The sequence below is a fragment of the Athene cunicularia genome, assembly GCF_003259725.1.
Source record: "Athene cunicularia isolate RWA chromosome 3 unlocalized genomic scaffold, athCun1 chr3_part1, whole genome shotgun sequence".
Taxonomy (NCBI): Eukaryota; Metazoa; Chordata; class Aves; order Strigiformes; family Strigidae; genus Athene; species Athene cunicularia.
The window spans coordinates 29,872,961-29,893,843 of NW_020799097.1; the positions used below are offsets into that span (position 1 = coordinate 29,872,961).

General features: G+C 33.7%; 1 protein-coding gene across 2 annotated transcripts in view; it reads right to left on the minus strand.

The window, feature by feature from the left end:
• The window catches only part of EYS (eyes shut homolog), a 1,023,641-nt gene extending 1,012,971 nt beyond the window's left edge, over window positions 1–10,670 (minus strand). For both annotated transcript variants that reach the window (XM_026844748.1, XM_026844747.1), the window contains exon 1: window positions 10,542–10,670. The gene's annotated coding sequence lies outside the window, so the exon portion shown is untranslated. The remainder of the gene's footprint in view (window positions 1–10,541) is intronic.
• Window positions 10,671–20,883: the final 10,213 nt, after the last annotated feature.

Genomic DNA, 20,883 nt, shown 5'->3' on the forward strand with positions numbered 1-20,883 from the left:
GTTTTTTTTTTTTTTTTTTTTTTTTTATATATAGCTATATTTCAGAAAGTCTTCTGCAAAAATCTGTCTACATAATACTGTTGCAATATGGCCTTCCTGAAAGGTTAGAGAAATATTCCATAGTAACAAGAAGAATGGCAATGCATGCATCTTTGGTACAGCACAACTCAGGTAATTATTTAATTTGGGGATATTGTAGATCACTGTTTCAGAGTCTGTCTGCCACTGGTAAAAACTATGCTTTCTGTCTGTTTAACAACTTCTGAAAAGACTGTTCATAAAAATGGCATGCAAATGATGTCCGGTTTCACTGGTGACAATATCTCACAGATTGTTAGTTGCTCTCTGCCCTGGTTTTTGTTACTGAATCTCACAATTGCTTTAACTTTCGCTGCAGTTGTGTAAGAAACAAAACAGACCTTCAGATGGCAAAAAATAGCATTATTTTGCAGCCTCTAATACTATATGTTGTCTAAAGTATAAGAATACGGCTTGTGCAAGTATACAAGATGATTGCCATCCTGCTGATGAGCCAGATCTAAACAGTTTACACCTTGAGCTCAAGTTCTACCATTCTTAGAGGGCCAGAAGCACATAGATCCTCTTTGAATTAGTCTCAAAAAGATGTACACAACAAAAAAAAGCAGATTTCATAAAAGCAAGGAGACATAAAATGAAGACTACACCAAGTGGAGTGATGTGAGCGTAGTACTAACACCTCCAATTCACTGTGTCGAACTTGCATCTGATATAGGAATGGACTGCCATTGATATATTTTTTCAGCTTTCATGTCACCATGAGATACTGCCAGTAACACATCATATAAATATGCAATTAAAACATATTGTAAAAAGGACTTTTCAATTAAAAAAAAAAATCCTAAAAGGTAAGTATGTAATTCAGTGTCCTGACGTGATTACAAGACTTGCTTTGTCTCTTTGTTATTAATTTTGTGTGCAATCCTCGTATCACACTGTGTCTGACTTAATGCGTGAGGCACTTTAGTATGGCATGATTGTTTTGTTACTTCAGGCAGCCATCCAGCTGTGGGCCAGCACTTGGTCAAACTGATTTGTTCTTGGCAGGATGCTAAGAACACATAACAGTTTCAATTGTACATTATGACTTTGGGGGGTTGTGGTGGGGAATAGCCAAAAGTGTTATCTCAACCCTTTCAGCAGTGGGCAGTTTGGTCTGCTAATCAGTCACAACATTTGCTCTTAGAAATGGGTGGATTCATGGAAGTTTTCCGAAAATGCTGTTAAGTTTACAGTGGTGTGGTAGTCTCTTACACTGCATAACTACTCTGGTCAATTACATACTGGTTCTCATTCTTATGACAATAATTGTAATGAGAAAAGGAAATCGTACCACATGAATTTTTCTTGTGATAAAGATTATTGCAAGGATTTGACAGGGTACAAAATTAAACCCACTCTCTTAATGCTCCTGAAATTGTCATCTGCTGTCCCCTTCAAATGCCATAAGGGAAGTGACTGCTTGGACATTATCAGGCACAAAATAGAAAGCAGATCTGTGCTTCCTTCAACACAGTGAATCATCATGCAGAGATTGTATTGTAAGTGATAAAGGCTGCTACTCATGCAAATTAATAAACAGGCAAGAAATCAAGTCTTTTAATTTAGCTAAACAAGAAGGGGAGTAGGGATGAAAAGCAGAGCTTGGCCAAATTGACATGTTTGGCAAAGATCCTCTGTTTTCATGTTGAGATGAAAATTTTTGCACTAGATCAAAAGGATAGATGCTCAGTCCATCCTGCAAGTCTCATTTTTTAAAAAGCTTTGCTTTTTCCAACATGTTGTTTTTCAGTCTCTTCTCTCACTTGTTATTAAGGATGCTACTTGTGCTATGTTACAAAGTAAGCCTGAAGATAATTTTTGTTTATTTTAATTAGATGTTTTGTCAATTAGGGTAATAGACAACAATATTTCCTTGAAATAAAAAGAAATAATGTACTAAATTATTACAGTGGCTAACATTATGTCAGTAACATACCATAGTCTTTTGTCAACCTGGAAGATAAAAGTTCTGCAATTTAGAGAAATTAATTGGCATATCAAGAATCCTTTATGTTGTAGTCATGGGCTTTTAGGCTGTGTAATATTGGTCAATGAGCATTACCATTAACTAGTTTAGTCATACTGCAGTACTGGCTATTTAGGATGCATTAACACCAATGGGCTAAATTCAAAAAACTTGCTGGCGGTGGTTCACAACTGAGTTAGGCTGATATTAGCTTGAAATAAAGCAATTGAAATGCAGAACAGAAAAACATGACAAAATACACCATTACTTCTATGATCATCCAAATATTGCTTCAAAAATTGAAGCTGAAAATCCTTTTTTTTCTTGTTTAGACAAATGTGCATCCCACAGGACTAAGGAAAGCTAGCCTAATTCACCATTACATCCTAGCCTTTGTGTACGCAGCATGTAGGTTCTTCATCTTTACATACAGCTAATGGTTTTTAAAAACAGTTCATAATATTTCAGTTAAGATAATCTGAAAATCAATATATTCAAGACTGTAAGATGTTGGTATGTTGCACTTGTCATTATAGAAGGAGAGATAACATTTAAGAGCAAATAATGAAGATAGAGTTTTATTGCATTTTGTTTACTTTAAGGCTTTTACCACAAATGAAGTGTGATAAGCACCTCAGTGTTTCAGGGTGCAATACCAGAAGCATCAGTTGTCTCTTAGGATAAAAAGTAATATTATCATCTATTTTAAAAATGAGGACAATTCAAGACTGCGACAAGGTCATAATGTTCTAATAATTTTCCCCTTTATGCTATAAATCACTGTTTAATTTTCACTACATAGATCCAGCCTGTAGAGATGCAAAAATCTGACAATGAATGAAAATTAATTATTTCCTAGGTGACAAGTGGGAAGACTATAGATTGTAACAGAAAGTGATTCACCCATGTAGTTGTACAATGATAAGGACATACACTTTTAATGATGAAATGTCCTAAAGGTATCTTTATTATATGTACACTAGTATAAATCACTACTGTGCTTTCAGCAATACATCATTTATCTCTAAAAGAACAAACATACTGTAAAGCATCAGGAACAGAAAAGAAATTCTGTTCCATAACATTACATATGAGCTACTGTATGACATGCAAAATGTCAGGAAACTGTCCAATTAGGTTTTTACCTAAAGTGAACATAGGCTAGTGCTGCTCACCAGAGAGAGAAACAATGAGAAGAGCTGTCTTTCTCATTAAAATCTACATTTTCACTGAGTTTAACCCCCCCTCCCACAGACAACAAAAAATTGAGATTAGTCTGATAAATATAGAGGCCATTATAGAAGCCAAAGCTGATGTCCTTATGCAATGACAAGGGATATTTCTTTTAGAATAAATATTTTTCTAGGAAATCTTTGTCCTCACATTTTGCAAAGATGTGCAGGCATCTGACTCCTATGGATTTCATAACCTTTCCCAAGCATGCTGTATTACACAGAACAAAACTGAACAGCAAAGCATGAGATGCCAAAAGAAGGAAATTGTAAACGTGTGGTAATATATGTACTTTTCCTAGTTTTAATTTCTCTCCTTTTCTTACTGTTTTCCTAAACCTTTATCCCTATGGACAAAACTGCAACAAATACAGGGTGAGAGTAATGTACTAAGGGCAAATATGTGACTTCTGCTGCCTGTAACTGTTATCTAGCCACAAGTTCATGACAGTGGGGTGACCAGGCTCAAGAAGGGGGAAGCAGGGGAACAACTAATAGGCTCCAGAATGTCTCCCTGCAGCTCTGGAAATGGAATTTCAACAAAAAAATCCCCCAAAGAAACATAGATTTAACAGAATGATATGCTACTCAGTAAAAAAGACTGCTCAGCTCTTGATTTTGGTTTTAAAAACACTTTTTTTTTTCAAACACACAGTAGTGCATAAAGAAATAGGAAAATACAGGGTTAAATCTATAGCTAAAGGAGAAGCTGTGCTACACAGTGTTTTCATTTGGATCAGGAATGTGTGTTTTAAGTGAATATCCTGATTGTCCCCACTTACACTGCTTCAGATCACATTACATAGCACACGAATAAGATTCTCTTCAAATTAAATTAAACCAGCACATGCACTCCTGATGTGTATCTAATAAATCCAGCTGCTAACAGGCATTCAAGTCCCCAGGTAGAAACCAGAGTTAATCCAAAATAAAGATCCTGCAATGAGTAATGTGGATACTAAGCCTTCTGCACGAATGGTCTTGCTGTCAAGATCCCCTCCAGTTGGGCCATGCTACTTGCTGTGTTGGACTGAAGCTTGCTGGCCAATGTGGCCAGAGACACAAAGAGGCAGAATGCCTGGAATTTTATACACCATGCCCAGTACTCTTCCAAATTTCCTTTGACAAACTGCTGTGTTGCAATGTGAGAAATAAATATTCACTGTAACCACGTATGTTTCCCATTTCAGAGCTATGAGGAAGACCAGACAGAATTTGGGTGTCTATGTTCAGAGCTCTACTTCAGACAAGTTCTATCAGTGGCACTTCTCCCATGAATCCTTTTTTTTTGTGCCTGAGCAGTACTTTTAAAGTATGAACCAGATTTTATTGTAACTTTGAATTATTATCAGTGTACACTGAAACTGGCCTTATCTGAAAAAAAAAAAAAAAAAAAAAAAAAAAGACTCCAAATATATAAAAATGAAGAAGATACTATAAATTACATAGATTCTTTCCCTTTTTACCCACAGAAATAATTTTTCTTCTATGTGTGAAAAACTTTTCAAAGAAACAGATATTCTCATCTGATCTCTTACACATCATTAGCCCTTACATTTCACTATGTACTTATATTTGACAAAGTCATGCTTTGTAGAAAAAATCCAGTCTTGTGGTGGATATCAGGTAGTGGAAACTCCATTGCTTCAACTTCTTTTTTCCTAGTTTCCATCTTGCAGCTTTAGTTTCTGCATATCAGTTTAAATGTTATGCTTACATTATTTGAAAAACATTTCACAAATATGAAACATCCCTGTCAAGATACTTTAAGGCAACCCTTCTGTCTTTCATTTGAAAAGTTACAATCTTGAATTCTATCACAAGCATTTATGCTCAACAATCTATTAAAGAATTTTGCAATTCTCATCTCCCTTTCCAATTTTCAGCATAAAAGATAATAATACATCACTGCTTGAATACTTGCATCATATGTAAGAGCATAATATTCCTTCTAGTCTGTTCTCTTTAATTCATTGTTAATTATAGAGTTGATCTGCTTCTATTTAAATTCCACATCAGAAAGGATTTTTTTGAATCAAACTTTTTGCTTTAGAAACTTTGTCTCTTGAAATTTCCCATTTTTTATATGACATTTATATGATGATGACTTCTATTTATTTTGACATATTGCAAAACAATCAAAAGCACTTTCAAAGTTAAGACTTTGTGGAAAAAAAAATCACAATGGAAGAGATAGCATTTTGATAATACTAACATTGATGTCATGTTTACACTTCTGTTCAGTATTATATGGCAGTACAATTTTCCACATCATAGACATATAAGCATCAATGCTGATTTCACTGGCAGTCTGCAAAAATAAAATTACTTAGAGATTTAAACATTTCACAAGTATTGTATTAATAAAGATTAAAAATTCCCTGGTAACATATGTAGTTAAATAAGACTGGAGGAATATTAGACTTTTGGTTTAATAGCTTAACATAAGCATGGAAGGAGTGGAGAAATCAGTTTGTATAGATTAAAAGAAAATAAATCACTGACCATTTCTTTGGATTCATTCATTGATATGAATGGAAACAAATCTTTTGTTTTTCTTCCCAGGACAAAATGCAAATTGTGACCATCTTAAGACTGAATATATAAATTCTACTTCAAGAGTTTCAAGTTAGATGCTATTTCATGAAGCTAGCATTTAGGAAGAAAAACAACCTTTTAGCCTAAGTAGCTCAAGTATTTTCTAAATGTTCACCATGCTTGGAAAGTTCATTAAATACCAGGAATTGAGGTTTTACTCAGTATCTCATTAAAGCTAACCTAAATTGTATAAAATATGTAACAATTCAGTGAACAAACCCAAAAAAGTGTAACTATATGAATTACAGGCTAAGGCCCTCCCCAGGAAAGTGCAAGTAGCTTAAACCTTGTAAGAAGAAGGAGGCTTTCATGGAAATCCATGTTAATCTCTTGACTATAGTGGATGATAAACAGCTGCACAATTTCAAAATTTATGCCTATCCTGGAAGGAACTAATTGTTTTGTGACATTAAAATCTTCCAGGCACTTTAATTTCCCTCTTCCTATGAAGGGTAAGCTACATAACTCTCATTTCCCACTTGAGTTCTTTCCTTTATATATATATATATATATATATATATATAAACACCCAAGAAGGGAAAGACACATGTGTAACATTCCTTTACCTAGGAATTTTTAATACATATACTCCATCAATGACCTATATATATGTTTTTAGTCACACAAGAAGCATCACTCAATCTGTGAAGCAACTATAGGTCCTTGAAGATACAAAGAGAACAAAGTCTATGAGCATCTAATGAAAAAAAAGAGGCCAGAGAGTCCAACCTTGCAACTATATATGTGAGCAGCTTTACCCAACCACCGCTTTCAAGCTGCATAGCATATTTACCCTACTTAAGTTTTGTAGTATTGATGTGTAAAAAAATGGCAGCTACTATCTTCCAAAGGAAGATTTCCAAAGAAATGCATTATCTGGGAGTCATGCAAAATTAGAAAAGCTAGTAAAAAATTGGGGGATCAGAAGGGACCTACAGACAAAGCAGCCGTTTGACAATGTAAAGTATGCCAGGATCTTTTACAGCTTTCATCAATGAATAAAGTTTATAGAAAAAAATGAATCTTTGTCTCTTTTGCTTTAATAAATAGTTATTATGATTTATAAATTGCTTCAATAATTGGACTGATCCAGAAATGCGATGTTCAAGATATATTTATAGCTAATAACACCTTCTTCATCATGTTCCCTGGAAATCTTTAATAACCTCAAATAACTTTCACACTTTAGTATGTTATTTGAGTTACATACATTTTGGGATGAAGGTGACTTTTACTACAACTCTTGTCCAAGGCTTGCATAGCAATATATTCATGGTCATCAGCAATTTGAATGACAGATTATGATCTAATCTGGCATTCTATCTGCACAGGCAGCTTTCAGTAAATTTGACATTGATCAACTGTCCGCTTGATTTGTTAACTTTAGAATATTTTTTTTTTTAAATAAAATAACTAAAGGCTCGCAAGTTAGTATAGAAAATGCTGTTATTCTATATTTTGTTTCATCATAAGCATCACTTCCAGAGAAATGTTTTTGACTGGTGAAACCGATAATGTTATTTTTCTTTCTTTATTAACTGTGAATAGCTAAATGAGCCTAAGGAATTTGGGGGTCAGATGTGACTAATTCGACTGGCACAAGAGAAGGGATGCTAAACTGACAGAATGAGGAGATAGTAACAAAATGCATCAGTATAGACATGAAATCATCACTTTGCTGCATCTAACACAGTTCCTGTCAGCATATGCACTCTGTAACAAATCTTATTTCCTTGCAAGTCTTCTCTCTATCTACCAAATGTTTATGAAAAAACAGTAATCAGAAACCACAAATCAAGACAATGTATGACACCAGAAAGAAAATCAACTCTCCCAAATGGTCTTGGGAATGCAAATTGTCTAGTTTTATGTTTGCAAAATACGATATTATTTAGTTTTTAACATTCTTTATATAGCATTTTTACAGTGGAGGGAGTCTTTTTTTTTCTTTCTTTTTTTTTTTTTTTTTTCCCCTATTCATGTAAAAGCTCACTGACAGTATTTGGGAATGTGTATAAAGAATGAGAAGTGGAGGAAAAACATGGATGAACCTGTGTGCAAATGTCCGCACACTTTCTGCAATGTAAGTGAATACAAGAATTTAAAAAAATGATCCCAAATTTGGCAAATATGTTCATGATTTGCTAAAATTTGCTCACAATTATTTTTAGCTGGATTATCTGTTTATAATCTAAAGTAAAAAATTACTAAATAGTTAATATTATTAAGAATACCAATGAGAGAGGGAAACTTAAGATGCAGATAAACTCCCTTTTTTTATTTATCCAGGCCAAGAGATTTACTATGGACTAAACAATTTCTGCCTCCATTTAGTCTTAAATACTCAACTGTGTTCCCATGAGCAAAATTGTTTCTCCAGGAACACTTTTTTTGGACAGGATTGGTTGCTTTTTGTTTACAGGAAAATGATCCAAGGTCTGACTAGGCACTTATAAAGCTCTAGTAATTGTATTATCAAAATATCTAAAAATTTTATTATCAAAACATTGATTACTCTATTGATACGTCACTAATGCAGTAGAAAACTACCAACTCCATTTTGAAGAAAGTAAAATGTATTTAAAAGAAACAGTTGATTAAGAAAATTACTGAAAATCAGTAAAAGTGTGGCCTGAGTTCTAAGTTCTAAATTCGTTCTGCTTAGCGTGGTGGGTCCAGAGTGCTGCCCTGCACTGTGTGCCTGCGCACAACTAGGTTGCGATGCATAGCACTGTGTGCCATTTGCAATGACCTATGTGTGGTCCAGATGTGTGGGTATTTTTATGCTTTCCCATTACTCTCTTCATATCATTGCACAAGAACGATCTGTGCCAAAAGTTTGACGACAAGTGTAGACTTTTTCCATTCCCTGTTCATCTTCAAATCAGTTCAATGCTGCTGCTAACAAAATACTGTGTAGTCAAGGGTCTGCTGATTGCCTGCTCCCTTTCCTGGAAAATGGACTAACTAGATACCTCAATGCACAAACTCCTCTGGTGGATTTATTTAACTCCTCTTGTCAGATGTATAAAAACCAAGTGACGTTTTTGTTATACAATGCTATTACCTAGATAACCTAAAATACCACCATGTATAAAGAAGGTGCATGTGTCTTCTTATGTTTAAAACATTTCAGGTATGTCATGTTAAAAAGATATTCTATCTATGTAACATATTTTCAGTAAATATTTACATGTCTTTCACATGATTATCCAATCTCTCTCATATCAGACCATTTCTTAGCAAAGGCGAGCTACCACTGATATTTCTTGGAAAAGGCACTTAGACAATTGTCCTGGTTACTTCAGAAACGAGGTTTAACCCTTACTTAGATGAACATAGTATTTTAATGAAATTGCTTAAAGACTTCTTACTATTATTTATCAAATTACTTAAAAATGAAACATGAAATTATAGCTATAATTTAAATAACTTTTACAGTTATATAAAGATCAGTATAATATATAATGGTATGATTTTATTACAAAGTAAATATATCTAGAAGTCATCACTGGAGATGCTTCACAAAAAGGCAAAAAAAATACTGATTCTGTGAGAATTCTTGATACTTGCTACAGTATCTTTTCCTCTTAGTGATGTCCCATCCCATTAAAATAAATATCAAAATATATTCTCATAAATGTGTAAACAAAAATGCTTATTATATCAAAGCACTGCTCTTTTCTTCCGATCTTCAGAAGCCTAAAGGCACAATCTCTTGGTTTAATTAATTAATAAGGTCATAGTCACAACTGTTTTATTCAACATATATCATAACTTTTAATGATTAACTTAACCAAGTTTTGTACAGCAAGAAATGACAGTAGTTCAGGCTTATTTATGAAGGTGTTTTTGAAAATGTGTCAACTACATTTTTAATAAATATTACTTCCAAAAAATGTATCCTATATCAAAGTAAAATTCCTTTAAAACATCATTCATATTATAAATTGCAACAACAAAATAAGATCATAAAAATATAATGAGAAGAATAGATAATTACTAAAATGAAACTCAGAATTCCACTGATCTGGGAGCTCTCCATGCTATCTAGGTAGACTTTCTACTAGCTTTAGGAAAATTTGGCTGTCTTAGAAATGAAAGAAATTATCTTTTCAGTGAACAACAGAAAGCTCTTATTTAGAATATGCTAGTAAGTACAAACAGTGTCTAAATCACATTCAGAAGCATTTTGCATTTTTTCTGCATGAAAATCATACATGAGTTCTGGTCATAGTTTTTAATTATTATTATGTATTTTGAGTTAATTACAGTGGTTCTTTCCATGAACAGTAACACTTAAACCAGGTGTACTCTATGTAACTTGCATATCGCTTGCTACTGGAGAGGGATAACAGTGTGAAGGCAGTAATATCAAAATTAACTTCAAACATCTTGGAAATATGTTCATTCTGTCAAATTTATAATCAAATATAAGAAAAACTTTTCAAGCTTTGCTATCTTAAATAAGCACTAAAGACCCTGTAACCTATTATGCTTTACAAATTAAACTTATAAGCGCATGCGTAGGCCTACATATAGCCCAGACTTTATCTTTCTAATCTGATGATGAATACAGCAGGCCACCATCTGGTGTGTATGTACATCAACAACTAAAATACAGCCATATAATTTAATAATCACAAACTTTAACTTCTACTTACCACTTTATTCCAGATACAGAAGGTCTGAAATTAAATCTGTGAAAAAAACCCATAGAAAAACAACATAAGATTAACTGTTTTAGTTCCGGATTTCAGAGGCAGCCAGTGAAGCAGGGAGAGCTTTTCTGTTGCTACGGAAACCTGACGCTGAGGATTTAATGACAGCATCAGATGGTGTTGTACTGGAGATTGTCTGCTTGAGGGACTAGACAGAAATCCTGTTGATAAGAAATAAGAATGAATTCCAAATGTTTTCAATTTGCTTTACCAGAAGGATCCTTTCATTGCCTCAAATGTATTAATTTGATAATAAATAAAATACTTTTTATTAATATTAGAAAAATATATACCAGTGAAACATAATCAGTCTGGAAGCTCTCTAGCCACGTAAATAATCTTCCTAAAACCTTTATTCAGTATGTGAAGTTCATAAAATTAGTACTGTATTTCAAGTTTTTAGTCTGCAGAAAATATATTTTGCTTCGTCAAATCAATTTGCCTTTAAACTGACAGATTATAAAAATGAAGACTTCTAAAGTTATTTTGTTTTAGTTCATTAATTACTGTTAGAAAGGGATCCAAAGAGGAAAAGTTTCCAGCAAATTCCAGATTTATAGAGGCCTGGAACTATTCAAATTCGGAGATTTATTTCATACTCAGTCATTCATTTAGATTTGTAGGTTTGTTTTGGTTTTGGTTTTGGTTTGGTTTTGGGTTTTTTTTTTGTGATATGGAGTTTGAAGCATTATTACAATTAAAAAGTATTATTTCTGAACACAGTCTACATGAACTGCAAAGTATCACTTGTCAGAATGTAGGCTGATAATAAAAATTTTCTTTAATAAATTATTTTTCTACTTCACAAATCAGTTTCATTCCCCTCTGCTGATTAGTTGTTATCAGATGAATAAATATTGTAACGGTAGATTCTGAAATCAAAAAACATAATTCAAATATCAAACACATCTCATTTTTTGTTAGTGCGTCTGAGCTCCAGGATGTTTATATATGGAAATTTTATATAAACACAAAGAAATCATATTTTATATTCGATTGAGAATATTTAATTCCAAGGTATTTTACAAACATGTGTCCCAACCCACTACATAATTCTGGGAAGTCTGTTGACTGTATTGACAAAAGCAACTGCTTTCCTTCAAGAATGAGGCCACTGCAACTTTACTCTCCAAACAGAGCAGAAAGGTCTGCCATTTCAAACGTCTAAACCAAACATGACACAAGAGCAACTGATCTGTCTGCCTTTGAAGGTTAAATATTGATTCAGTCCTACAGGGATTTACATCTGGATCTACAGTATACTTAGGTGTTTTAAACCTGAAGATAACACCATCACTAGACCTCACAATTACCATCAAAGGGAATGTTTTGATTATGTCAATGGTAGGACCTACTGTCCTTAAAAAAAAAAAAAAAAAAAACTATAATATTTGCTCTTTGGGTCTTAATACTGGCAAGATAATTTATTGCTGATCCATGATCAGACTAAAACTTGATGAAAAAAGGTTTCAGGCTGAACCTTTTTTTTTTTTTTTTCTTCCTGTATTGATTTTTGAGTAAGAGTTAGGAGGTTCAAGATAAAGAATAATATTGTCTTCAGAAAAAAACAGTAACAAAACCAAAATAATATTAAGATTAATCTGGTATCATTATAAGTAAACCTGTGTTAAATACTCTGATCTCTTTTGGATTAAACATTTGAAAACTATCTTCAGAATAATTTACATTTACATTCAAATTAAGAATGTTTTGAATGGAAAAGAACTTATATCTGAATAGTCAAAATTTGTTAACATTTGACAAATGAACTGATTTCACTTTTTAAAAAATTCCCTGATATTTTAGCCCAAGCCACTCACCAACTTCAATCTGAATTTCTTGTTCTAGACATCTGCTCCACAATTATTATTTGGGCAAATGTAATATTTGTCAAAACCAATAAATAACCCACACAGTATATGCTGTTCAATAGCTTTGAAAACCTCCTAGAGGGAACATTTTCAGAATGTACCACTACAGAATATAACATGAAAAAATATGCAGTAATTGAATAGAAAGTACTGCATGTACATTTGCTTTTCTCAGAGTTAGAAAGAAGAGCCTTGAAGACATTCCAGCAGTGGCTTTTAGGAAAACATAAGGGAATATTATTCTGAAGTTTTTTGAATTAAGGGAAATTATTTATGGAGACTACCCAGCAAAATAAATTAAAAATATTTGAACATGAAAACAATTAAGATTATGTTAATATCTGAATAAAATAATTTTAGAGTAATTTAATCAAAAATGTAAATCTATTTTTTGAAATCTCTTTCAGTCCATCATGTGCAAAACACAAATCACCCAGAAGCTGAAAATATTTTAGATGAATTTGTGTTTTGAATCATTGTGACCTATGGTTAGGTTTGGGGTTTTTTTTTTCCTTCATCTGATTTTCAGAGTGCATGTGTTATAAAAAGTGTTAAGAATGACTATAATCTCTTAAAAGACAGGGAGAGCTCACTCCTTCTGGGAAGCAACTGGGCATGCTTAGAGAAAGTCCCAGGGGCCACAGGGGTGGAGGTCTGAATTTTATGCAGAAAATGACAAACTGCTGAGAAGCCTGAGAAACACACAGGCCTCATGTGGGGCTAAAGGGAGATCATGGGCCAAATCATCACAAATGGACCAAAAGAAGAGGGGAGAGGAACTCTAATTGGTGACATGCATAGGAAGGGGCAGAACTGCTTATAAAACCTTTCCATTTCTATTCTTTGTACTGTTTACTCTGTGTTTGTTTCTTATTCAAAATATTCACTATATCAATGGCTTTTGAACATAGTCTAGCACTTTTTAGCTGGAAAACAATCTTTTATTTGTTCTTTTTACTGAAACAACTAAAGGAAAAAGAAACATATCCATGTTGTGAGTGAAACAAAGGCTTTCGGTCTTGAGCAGCTTCAGAAGGCAGGTAATAGTGAAGCGAGAAAAATCTACATTACAATAGATTGGACATAATTCTAATGATAATGTGTTTCTTCAAATGAGTGTGAAATAGTTTCATTTTGATAAAATGCTTTCTTTTAGAAGACTAAATGTTAGGACAACTGGCAAATGACTAGGCTGTTTGTTCACTGCACCTGGAGTAGGACAATAAACCAGACCCATAGCAAGTTGAGCCTGCTTCTGCTATCAGGAGGATCAAGGTGGAAATGAAGTAGGGTGATTTCCCTGGCTGACCAGCTTGATTCAGACAGGTGGATCAAACATCTGGCTACCACGATTCTGGTGACCCGTCCAGGCCTGATGGCATTGGCAACTACTCACTTTTTCTTAACTATGTAGTATGAAGTTCATCAGGCAAAGGAGATGTCATATATGTTTGAAACATGTTGACTATATGCAGTTTTAATCCTTTTTTTCTAAAATTTAGTTTAGAAGATACTTAAAAACAGTCAGCAAAGTCTGAAGGATCCTGAAGTGACTGCTAGATGAAGTTAACATCCTTGTATTCAGATTTACCATCAATGAATGCCATAATGCTTTTCTGAATCTAAGCCACTTGTTACACTCTTACTTCCACTCTAAAGATGCCATGCTATATATAACTTTAGTGGGACAGTGAGAAACATGATATTATAAAATAAATGGGAAGGGTATGATGATAAGCCACACTAAAAAATGTTGGTTCCTATTGTGTATGGATATTATGTCTGCGTATCATGGCTGGAATATAAATTCTCCTGCTTTGAAAAAGCTACTGTTATTTTAGATGAAACACCATTGTGAGACAGGTAGTAATAATCTCAGACTATTGCTGAATTCATATTGAAAAAGATGGAACTGGCTTGGTTAAAATAGGCAATCACTTGGGCTGTATGACAGAATTATTCTCTCTTAAAAGTATTAAATACTACTATGTGAAAATATACTACCCAAATACAAAATTAAGGAAAATATATGTGAAATACCAAAATCATATCTTGGAAAAACAGAGCTGTAGCAAATTATCCTTACAGGTATATCAGTTTACCAAGATAGTTAACATTCCAAACTGTCTGGGTATTCTACCAACAGTGTTCTCTTAGGAAATTGCTTCACTACTAATTCTCAAATGTATCATCTCATGAACTACTATTATTAAAAAATTTCTGGTCAACTCAGTCATTTTCTCATTTAGGTGTTATAAGGAATTCACAGCTACTACAGCACAGTTACACCAGGTGTAGATTACTCTAAGGTATGAAATTAATGGAGGTATGAACAAACTCCCAGGATAAGAAAGATAATTCAGCTTTGGATATGTAGCAGCGGATGAACAGTAGTTAGTGAATAAGACAAAAGTTCTGCTGTAGAAATTTAACTTGATTTTGGTTTGTGTTTCAGTTCCATGAACACAGAAAAATGCATAAAGTGCAGTATAGCAGACAGTTATAATTAATAGTTTCCTAGTGCTAAAACTCACAGCCAATGCTACATCTAGTGTTCATGTAATTTATTCTGTTATGGACACTGTGGACACTAACATAGATACTGAAATATTCATGTCCTGTCCTGTATAATTCACATCTGTGAATAAATCAGCCTGTAGTAGCTACTCTGCTAATTCAAATAAAAAAGCTCATTCTTCTGGTTCTGGGCTCAGTGTTAATAGGACATCAGTGTGGAGAGGCATACCAAAGTGGGTATCACATCAAGAAAATCTCAGAAGTTCTCCCTACCCATCAGTATTGTAGTCCATGTTGTCAATACTGTGGTTTGCAACAGATTAATTCCTTCTCCCATGCTCCCCTCTCCCTTTAAACTTCCCTATTTCTAAACCCTCCCTGACACACACACTTGGACTACATAGGAAATGACCTGTAAGTAATTCTATTCTCACTCTAACTGTGTGCATCATTTCTACCTGTTTCATTGTGAGAGCTTGTCTCTTTTGGGCAAGGACCATATATTTTCTCACTGCACTGTTAAATGCATACATTTGAAGCTACATAAAAATGTTGAACAATAGAAAGTAATTCAGAACTCTCTCTTACCAGAACTTAAATCTGGCAAGGTTTCAAGGAAACATTATTGGAAGAAAAGTGGGAACAGCCATCAGTGAACTATCTATAGATTTATGCTTGGTAGAAGCCTAGAGCAGACAGCTCTTTATCTATATAAATATTACTTCACCTCCTCTCTGCCCTTCAGTATATATACATATATATGAGGTCTAATAAATAAGCACTTCAAGGCACCTTGGTTCATATTCTGTTTTGTCATACCTATAACTCAGAAACTGTATAATATATATGCATCATAGTGATATAGCATTATATATCGCATAGTGATTACCATTTTTGTACTCTGCTATGAATCTGAAGGTCTAATGACTAGATATTAGTTTAGTCATTTTACCATAAATAGAGTTGTTTTATGTAAACCCTAGAAAAAAAGGACTGAAAAAATGAAAGTATTTTTTCACTGGGCAGTTTTGTTTGTTTTTTACAAAAGCACATATTTCTATCATTTAAATAATACCTTTATTTTCCATTTCCTAACTTATTTTTTTCTCATAGCCTTCATCTAAGTATCTCAACTCAAAAAGCTATTTCTTGAAGGAAACTACCTAAATACATGGCTTAACCATATCACATTGTCCAAACAGTTAAAGCTGATGTGAAGATCACTGGCAAATATTGGGTTATACTGAAGCAGGTCCAGATTTTCTCATCTACATACCCAGAATGTCCTGCAGAAACCTCATTTGCACTGAGAAACCTCAGTTTCTTCAATTGCATTCTGGCCCTGAATCCATGGACAGAATAAACTACAAACCAAAATATTATGAGAGCAGATTACAATCCTGGCTAAAGCAGGGAGCAGGAGAATGGGAAAAAGAGGGTATGATAGGAGTGGGGAAGGAAATCGAAAATGTATTACTGGGTTCTAGATATAGAGTAGAAGACTAATGGAAGCATAAGGCTTTTTTTGTTGCAGTCTCAGTTTGTAGGACTAGGGTAAACATACACGTGAAAGAAAAAAGGATTATTCTTATCCAGACATGCGGCATGGCACAAAGCTGAGTTTATTGTTGCTATTGCTTACACCTATACTTGACTACACCAGCAAAAACTAGAGAAACTGAGTCTAAAATGTCATCTCAAAAATGGTGAGGTTTATAGATTTTTAACCTAAGCAAGTGTTCTCTCTACATTTACCTCCTTACAACATAGTCATATTTACCATTTCCAGCATAGAGTCTGGATTCTGGTTTTATAGGGTGAGATATTTTAATGTGGCAATATTATCCTGGATGTGTGACCTCAAGACCAGAGAACAGGATCTGCCACTGCTCAGTTTACTAATGTAGAAGAAACCTTATGTAGAAGAAACCTCTACTTTTTTGAGTAAATGATCACCCTGACAACATCTTGTGGCTTTCTGGGAAGTGGAGTACTATAGGTATTAATTAATAATCTTTTTCAGATTGTTATAAAAATCTGAATGTAGTTTTAAAATTGATTTATTTATAGGGAAGGTGTAAAATAAAATACATTGTGAAATGTGGCCACTAGCATTCTTCAAGTACTGCATTAACAACACAGTTTCAAGCAATATATGCTTGAATGACAACTTGAAAATGTGAGGATAACAACATAAGAGAACACTTCATATAACACTTAAAATGACCCTGATATCTAGGAGATTATTCTATCTTTTCAGATCAGACCTATGGTTCCCATTCTAACTGTGAGGGGACTTGAGTGACTGTTTTAAATAATTCAACCTTGAAGAGTTCCCCATTGTTTTGGAAGGATGGGTATATATCTCATTTTCTCTTTTTCATTTTTACAGCTTGGAACCATTACTCTGGTCACTAGTCTTAGGCTACATGCCAAAAGTAGTGTAATATAATAAAATGTCAGAAAATTCAGGCATATTTAAAACTCAAAACCCACAAGATACAGTTCATGCACCGATACAAATAGTTACAGTTTTTAATTTAGCTTTTAACCCAGAAGAGACAATATTTCACCTTAAGGATATTTACTTTATAAAGTGACACTAGGTCATTGTAGACTGCAATATCAAACTCTAGAGCCTTTTTTATAAAGTTATCTTCAAATCTTCTAGTAGAACACTGAAAAGTAAAGCAATAAAAAAACTTTTATATGTGCTTTTTCATGTAACCAGTTGAATGAGAGATATTATTTTAGAATTTTCCTGATGTATTACTTCTGTCTATACCTTCATTTCTGTTATAAAAAAGCACTTGTAAAAACCATGGTCTGTAATTTTGAAAGTTCTGATTCGTAAGATATTGTCTTATGTTGTAGTTTTAATTCTCCTCTGATTGGTATTATTATTTATAAATGCAGCACATGATTCAAAGTTTATATCTCTTTTAACTTGACTTTAATTCCTCTTCCAATACTTCATAATTCTTCGACTTTCATATCAGATCCTGTAAATGAAGATCTCTTTATATGTCCATGTTGGTCCCATTAACATTAACAGTAAGTGCACCTATGCAACAAGCAGAGAATATAAGCTAAATCTTTCATTTTTTCTCTCTAGAATATATTTCTGTAAATTCAGAGCATACAGATGTCTGGTTGGTGACCCATTCATCCAAATTTTAAGTGAACTCATATTATAGCATGGATTTGAGACATCCACATAATTAAGTGTTAGGAGACTCAAATTATTTTCCAAGGTCTCTGCTAGCTGGTGGAAGCTACTACCTTTCTCTTCTCTGCCTGCTTGTTCTCATATATGCATACACAGCTCCTGAGAAATGGAGTCCTGAATAAAACCCAAATTATCTTTGTTATGGTTATTAAAATTTGGTAGTGAACATGAATACATAACTAAAGAAGACTTGGAAAGTTGTCATGGTTTTGCTGACAGATGAAGGAAAAATGGCTATGACAGAAAACTATAGAAGCTTGGTCATGCAGTGATTCTTGTGCATATTTTCTGAGCTGGTTTCTCATCATCCTCATAACTGGTTTTGATCACTATGAAGAGACTGAATATAAATGCCTAGTTTGTTATGCTTTCCATATCTTTAATTTTTTTAGAAGCTTCAGCTGACCAGATACTATTTGATGGCAGTAAATTCCCTTCACATTTTCCCTGTGTGCATATGTGGAATAACAAGTAACAATTCACAGTGATATTCCTCCATATTGCTATTAAACCTCAAGACCTCAAAAGCTTAGGAAATCCTTTCATGCATTTTACCACAGAGAAAATTCTGACTTTTTTTTTTTTTAATGGAAATCTGAGCTTTTGATTAAATATTTCATTAAAGAAGAACTTTAAGTTCAGGAACAACAGAAATGAAACCCAAGAATGAAAAGTTGTGTTCTGAAATCACTAAACATCTCAGTTTGGTAGGATTCCTGTCATACCTCAGGAGAATTCTAAATTCATTGCCTCACATTGTCATTCTCTGCTATGGATCAGTTTCTCCAGCCTAGCTATTATCCCATTACCAACTGGATTTAAGAAAAAGGAAGGTTCATTTTTCAGAAAATAAATTGTTTCAGTGGATAAATTTATTGCAGCTTTCCTCCACACAGTTTTTTATTCCTTCCCACTATAAAAATCCTGTTCGAACCCTTATTTGTTGATGGAAGTGTTTTGAGAGTTGCTATTTAACATGATCTGATTCATTGCCTATGTAAGTCAAAGGAAATAATCCTTTTATGGAGCTAAGAAAGGTGCAATAGGTTCAGCTGGGAAAAAAATGGTGTTAACTGTGAATTTATCATTAGCTGTCATCCTCTATTTTTTTTTTTTTTTTTTTTTTTTTTTTTTTTTTTTCAAGAAGCATTATTAGCTGAGAGGAATCAATCTGCAAACGATTTGGAGGGTTCAATAATCTACTTCTTTAACAAGTCCAGTAACAAACATAGATCAAGATGGAGCTAGTAAACTGTGTATTTGCTTAACAAGAAGGATGGCTTCTCCATCCCTCATTCCCTTTTACTATATAGGTATCTAGTCTACTGTGAGATGAAATATCCCCAGCCAATATAGTGAATTATTTAGGGTTTGTTATGCTTAGACAACCTCCCAGAATTCAGCTCATGTTTGATCCTCTTGCACTTTTGCTACGATGGGAAGGAATACTATAAAACAAATCTCTGAAGGCATCAGGCAAAGTAAAAACATCCCTAAACCAGAAGCCCTTTATGAATTCCACGTCTATGCTTGCCTTTATCTTAAAGGATAAGATGATAGCAGGCACGAGGGGGTTTTAGCACAAATATATGGTGTTTTGTACACAAGCTCTTACTCTTCAATTCAGGACCTGGCCTTTTCTCTTTCAGTTTGAGAACCCCTTTTACTTTCAGATAGGGAAGGGAGGTTTGTTGAAATTAGTCAGCTTGAAGATGACCTGAAAAAAAATGCAAAGACAAAAACTTATTTATAATAATAAAAGGGCAAATGTACTCCATAGGAATCTCACCTGCATCATCAAGTGTTTAAAATCACTTTAACCTTCATTACATCTACTTTTTCAGGCATATTTTAAAATCATAACACTGCAATGCAGAATTTATAGTAGATGTGATTAATACATGCCTTGGGTATGCTGCAGGCATTTGTTCACTGTTATCAGTCAATGCAGCTCCACTGTTGTCATGTTTTGTTGCTTGTTTATTTGACCGTGTTCTTTGTCCATCCCTTTCTATAAATACATGTATCTATATCTAAACAGAAAAAAAGTACAATGGCATTGGCTAAATTTTCATATACATAATTTTTTAGAAAATATTTGTCACTAAATAATTTTATTACTCAGTCTCTATCCAAATATAAAATGCTTATCCAATTAGTCTTTTTGTTTCCAGCAATACTTGCATAGGTAGTCATGACTGTGATCATCAGAGCAAGCCACTTACTTTAATATTCCAAGTCAAAATGAGAAGTCACCCACAGGCTATTTTGCCTCTTTTTATGCATTCAAGTGTAGTTAGGAAGTGGAAGATGAGAAAAGGACTGAGATTGGAGCTATAATTTACTGGCTAAAATATAGGCTGAACTTAATACTTATTTACTGAAAAATAAATTAGATGTCTTTAGATGGACAAAAGAAAAGATTATAAAAATACAGTATGTATGTATCAGAGGAAGAATTCTACAGATTTGAAAAGAGATTGTATTCCCTTTGTTGCCCAGAGACTACTTATGGTCCTGAAAATTCAGTTAATCTGACCACAATTTTACAGTGCTTTATAACTCGACTTCCTCTCACCTTCTTTGCTTCTTTGCCACTGTTGCTCGCTTTGACTATGGTAGCTTTAGATAGATATGGGGGGGGTGGCAAGACAGTTCTACAAAAACA